Source organism: Coenobita brevimanus, chromosome 8 (assembly GCF_032717465.1).
Source record: "Coenobita brevimanus isolate Jiangsu-jjx chromosome 8, ASM3271746v2, whole genome shotgun sequence".
NCBI classification, from domain to species: domain Eukaryota; kingdom Metazoa; phylum Arthropoda; class Malacostraca; order Decapoda; family Coenobitidae; genus Coenobita; species Coenobita brevimanus.
The window spans coordinates 4,880,715-4,887,112 of NC_136961.1; positions in this window are offsets into that span (position 1 = coordinate 4,880,715).

The following is a 6,398-nucleotide window of genomic DNA, read 5'->3' on the forward strand; positions in this document are numbered from 1 at the left end:
TAGAGTAAGGGCTGCTAGTGCTGTACGGCAACCCAGGGTCAGTGTGAGTGACCTTGAACGTGATAAATCTGCCTCACAGCCACCCTCCACCCTCACCCACCCTACACCGCCACGACAGGGAATCCTGGACGCCTTCGCATGGACGGAAGGGTTCGATTTTGTCCCAAAACATCTCGATTTTGACGAGAGTTCCTCAGGAGTACAGCCTGCCTTCACTCTTGACGAGGATGCTGAGTGTGTGGACTTCCTTTTGGCCTTCCTCGATGACGAAGTCATGCAGCACATATGTGATGAGACCAACAGGTATGAATCACAACGTGCTGCAAGTGGTACAGGTGCAGCCAAGATGCAACAGTGGTCCATGCTGGGAATGCAGGAGCTGTATGTGTTCTTCGCCCTCATGCTTCTCATGCCACACTCAAAGAAGCATGAGTTGGAAGAATACTGGTCCATGGACCCCTTACTACCCTCACCCACCTTCAATAAGTGCATGGCCAGAGATCGCTTCCGGAACATCATGGGAAACCTGCACTTTGCCGATAATGATGTACCTTCCCAAACCGACCCACTCTGGAAGATCCGGGAGATTCTGAGCAGAATGAAGGATAAGTTTATGACATTCTTCCACCCCTTTCAGAAGGTTGTCATTGACAAATCCTCGGTTTTGTTCAGAGGACGTCTTAGGTTTGTTCAGTACATTCCAAGCAAACGCCATTGCTTTGGAATCAAGTTCTTTGTACTGTGCGACTGTAGGATGGGGTACATCCTTGACTTCGTCATTTATTCAGCCAGCACTGTCGATCTTGATAAAACACACCCCCATGGCTTCTCAGCCTGTGTAGTGAAAGTGCTCCTTGAAAGGTATTTTGGTGAGAATCACGTGCTGTATACAGACAACTATTATACAGCACCGAAACTTGCCAAATACCTTTCATAGCACGGCAGTGGCTCCTGCGGCACTGTGAAGAGTAATCGTGCCCACTTCCCTAAATTCCCAGAGACAGGAACCTCGCAGCGAGGAGACGTGCACCTACGCAAGTCTGAGAAAATGCTGGCAATACGGTGGCATGACAAGAGGGTCGTGCACATGCTCACCACCGTACATAAGGGGGAAATGACAGACAGTGGGAAGGTCGACCGTAGGACAGACGAACCTGTGAGGAAACCTGATGCTGTGTTAGACTACAATATCAACATGCAGCTGGTGGACAAGTCCAACATGGTGATTGGAGAGATCGACTGCCTCAGGAAGAATACTAGGTGATACAGGAAAGTTTTTCTGCATCTCATAGACATGACAATGCTGAATGTACACTGAGGTTGGATGATGAGGAAATGGAAAATGCGAATTCATTTAAATACTTAGGTAGGGTGATCAGTAAGGATGGAAGTTTGGAGGACGAATTGCTAGAAAGGGTACAGAAAGGAAGAAAGATTGCTAGTTCTTTGCAACCAGTGATAAGAAATAGAGAAGTGAGCATGAAAGTACAAAAAAGTCGCTGCATGACAGTATTGTGATACTAAGTTTGATGTATGGAAGTGAAGCTTGGACCTTGTTGGAAGGACACAAGTCAGGAGTGAGAGCAGTCGAAATGAATTATTTGTGAGAAGCATGTGGAGTAACGTGGAGAAACAGACTGACAAATAAGGAAGTGAAGGACAATTGTGATGTGGATGTGGATGTGATTAAAGCGTAAGGAGAAATACACTGACGTGGTTTGACCATGCGGAGAGGATGGCCAGCGAGAGACTAACGAGAAGGGTGTGAGTGAGGTGGAGTGGGAGACCGACAATGAGATGTAGGGATGGAGTGGAGAGGTATATCACAGAGGGGAGGGGTGAGCTGGGGGGGTGGGCAATGAAATGGCAGGAGACAGGGCAACATGGGGATGATGTGTTTGAGGCCACCCTTTACAGGATTGAGGTGTCTGGCAACAGATAACTCCCCCCCCACACACATATACAGTATATATATATATATATATATATATATATATATATATATATATATATATATATATAATATAATTATACAAGGGGCAGGATCCCACTGCTTCCTGGTACATCCCCTGGTGGTGGATAGAGGAAGGCTTTGCAGATACACAAGGTACCGTCTTAGATGGCGCAGACCATGGGACCTCCAATAGATATGTAGGACTCCACCGAACATATATAGTGAATAAAGTGGCATAAAAAATTACAACTCACCAAAAACTATGTGGCATGAAAAAGAGATTATTGGCCACAATCAACCCCAACAAAACATGAATTTGACTGTTAATGATGTCACAGGCGTTTCTGTTGGATCACTGTCTGCTAAAAGTACAATTGCACTGCCTCCAGTGCTTAGGGCAGTGTGCCAGAGAAAGTGATTGGGCACTGTCCCGGCAAATCAGAGACCAGGATATTAAAGAAACTTAAAACCACGAAGATCCACACATAGAATGTAAGAAGCCTCCCAAAAGATACAAACTTGATACCTTAATGACTGAATTAGAAGCACTTGTTAGGCTATTGTAGGTCTGGATGAGATCCACAGAAAAGAAGAAAATTTAATTGAGCTCCAAGATAGCAAACACCTACTTTATTACAACGGATGGAAAATGGCAGGGCTAGTGGTGTAGGATTTCTATTAATAGAATGCACTCAGGGAATATAATTGAATTCAGCAGTGTATCTCATAGAGTAGCATGGATTATTATTTGACTAGGCAAAAGATACTCCCTGAAAGTATTACAAATATATGCACCGACTTCTCAAAGCTCAGATGAAGAAATGGAAACATTCTCTAATGATATCTCCTAGATTATGGAGGAGGAAAAGACCTGATATTCTATCCTCATTGATGACTTCAATGCAAAAGTTGGCAAGCTGAAAAATGATGAAGCATTTATGGGAAAACTCAGAGTGGGAGAAAGGAATGAAAAAATGAAAGAGGTGAAATGGTGGTAATTTTGCTGAAATGTAATGTATGAAAATAACACATTCTTTCACAAAAGGAGAGGAAGATAATGGACTTGCCGAAGTCCAAATGGAGAAACAATCTCCATTCTTGGTGATTTCAATGTTCACCACCACCTTTGGCACTTATCTCCTTTCACTGATCCACCTATCCACCTATCCTTAACGGTCTAGACCAGCTTGTGCAGCACCCAACCCATATTCCTGACTACCTTCGAGAGAGAATACCAACATACCGTACATTACCTCTTCTTTACAAGTAATCCTTCTGTTTATACTGTTAATCTTTTCTCTACATTGGGCTCCTCTGATCACAACCTTATCACTTTAACATATCCTATCACTCCAGTAGGGCCTGTGGACCATCCAAAGAAGTGGCGGCTGTGGCACTTTTGGAGCAGCTGACTGGGAGACTTTCAGCGGGATTTCTTTGATTTTCCCTGGAATGATTACTGCTTCCATGCCCAAGAGATGTCTGAGTGTTCGTTGTGCATTATAGAGGTTATTCTCTCAGGCATGGAAGCATAAATTCCTTTGTCTTAATCTGTGACAACATGGTTGAATCACCCTTCTTCTGATGCTGTCGACAATGAGGAGAGGGCCTACAAAATGTAGTAGAGCTAATCCACCCCTAAATCACAACTCTTACATTTTTGCCGAAAATCGTGCTAAGCCTGTTCTTTGCTCTGCAGAAAGTAATTTCACTCAAACTAATTGCTTTGAACACTTCCAATTGAATTCTTCCCGCTCCCACCGGCACCTTGCCAAAAACCTTTCTAACATCTTTACTTTATCATCCTTCCTTCCTCTTTTCCACTCTGATAGCTCTGTAGCTATTTCTTTCACTGATAAAACAGAAATCTTTGCCCAGTCTTTCTCCTCCAGTTCCACCATAGACTTTTCTTATGCTGTTCCTCCATCACTTCCCCCCCTCTGAGTTCCTCATGGCTGATGTTAAAGTTTCTGCAATTGATGAATTTTCTGCCATCATTGGCCTCAATATTATCAAGGCATATGGGTTTGATGGGGTCTCTCCTGTTGTCCTCAAGAACTGTGCTTATGTGCTTACACCCTGCCTAGATAAACTCTTTTGCCGTAGTCTGCTAACTTGTATTTTTCCTTCTTGCTGGAAGTTTGCTCTCATTCAGTCTGTCCCATAAAAGGGTGACTATTCCAATCCCTCTAATTATCGCCCAATGACTTTAGCATACTGTGTTATAAAAGGTTTTAAGTCTATTCTTAACACACACACACACACACACACACACACACACACACACACAAACACACACACACACACACACACACACACACACACACACACACACACACACACACACACACCAAAATAAGCATCTTTACCTTCCCAAACTTCTTTCTGATCATCAAAATGGGTTCTTCCAGGGATGCTCCACTGACGATCGTCTCAACTACCTTTCAGATTCCTGGTCATCCTCCTTTCGGGACTTTGGCGAAAGTTTTGGCATTGCACTTGAAATCTCAAAGGCTTTTGTTGGAGTCTGGCATAAATCTTTAATTACCAAACATTCCTTTTATGGTTTATATGTTTCTATCTTTGCCTACATCTGTAGCTCCTAGTCAGTCATGTATTTAATAGGTCAACTTTGGAAATGTCTCTATCTGTCCGTATTTCCAACTGCCTGTGATCTCGTCTTTCAAACGCAGTGTGTCCATGCATCTCGAAATGAACGGATCTTGATTTTTGACCCTATTTCTTATCTTGTTTTTGTTCTTCCTTGGAGGGAACAATTTGCAGGCTCCTGGGGCCGTACTTATAAAACCTATATCATAGTTAGGTGAAAGTCAGAAATCCGAGACTTTAGGAGCAGTTCATCATAAAAAAGTCGAGATCTAAGTCTACTGATACCAAGTCGGATCACTTCCATCTAAAACGGGTCCAAGCTGGTGCAGGGGGCGGAGCATCGGAGTGACGTCAGCTGACACGAAACCGAAGTTCAGTTGACGCCTGACCATGGTGGTGAGTGGATGTATGCTGCACTCTCCAGATCATGACACATTTTCATTCCGAAATGAGGGAAGGGACTGAAATGTGTGAGGGAAGGTATGGGGGTGTGAGGGAAGGCATAGAGGTGTGAGGGAACCTACTGATATGTTATACAGTTAAACGAGTCAGCACTTCTTCCACTTCTTCGTTTTCCCTTATTATAAATGTTTAATTTGAGTCTGCCCTTTTATACATTTTCTGTTACTTAAGCCGACTGATGTCACACACAAGCCAAGCCTCCCTGCGCCCTGAGGGAAAGTGAACCGTCTTGGTATTAGTAGACTTAGGTCGAGACCTTGTTAGGTCGAAATCATAAGCTGCTGAGATAGCAGTTTGCTGTATGTAGCACTTGCAAGCTTTGAAAATTGAAGAAAAATACAAAAAATCTGAGAGGAAAGATGTAACAAAAAATCAAAAATTACTATCACATTTTTCTTAAATGTTTTCATCGAAAACTCAACTAATTAATGTCAAGTTTTAGGAATTATTTATTTACCAAATTGTTTTCCAGTGGACGAGAACATGTTGCCTCACCACACCATCCTGTAAACAAACACCACAGCCACCAGCAGCATGAAGAACTCCAACAGTATGATAGAGAAATGCACAAATGGTCATCATCACTACAAAGTTGCATTTTTCCAGTTGCAAGGTAATGCAACACTAAAATAACTTTCATTTCTGGCGTGAGAGCCTTTTTTCTTGCCGTTGGACTTGTTATGGCATCCTGTACCAAATCTGTCGCAAAAATTATTCCTGCACGGTCCAAACGGTATATCTTTACCAGTTCTGCATCACTTAGCACATCAAGCACTTCTTTCCTGTCACGAGAAAGTCTTGGTTGACGGTGGCGAATTTGTTGTTGTGATGCGGCGGACATGTTGACTGTTATGACTGAATCATAAGCCGCGTCCTAAGCTCCCAACTAGGGAGGTAGTTTAGCTCTGACTCAGGTTAGGTCGAACATAAGGAGTTATGACTCGCTCCTGTGAATTTAGGACAGATTTTTGCCCTATGACGCAGTCTAAGTGTTTTATAAGTATTATTCCTTGCATATAAAATATATCTATACAGTTGCATATATATATATATATATATATATATATATATATATATATATATATATATATATATATATATATATATATATTGGGATTATGACTAGAAAAAAATAATTAGCCTGCAGTGGGAATCGATGAGCATTTTGGTACATAATACAAATGTATTAGTCATTTTGCTTCATTCCATCAAAAGATCCTCCACACCAAGTCAAACTGTTTTGCAAAAAACACAAAAATCATAAAATGTAGGATGCACACTACATGATTACAGTGTATTTGTTGCCACAAACTTCACGTCTAAGTATATCCTTTTTGCACTTGCCACTCAACTCCTCCATCAATTTTTCTGC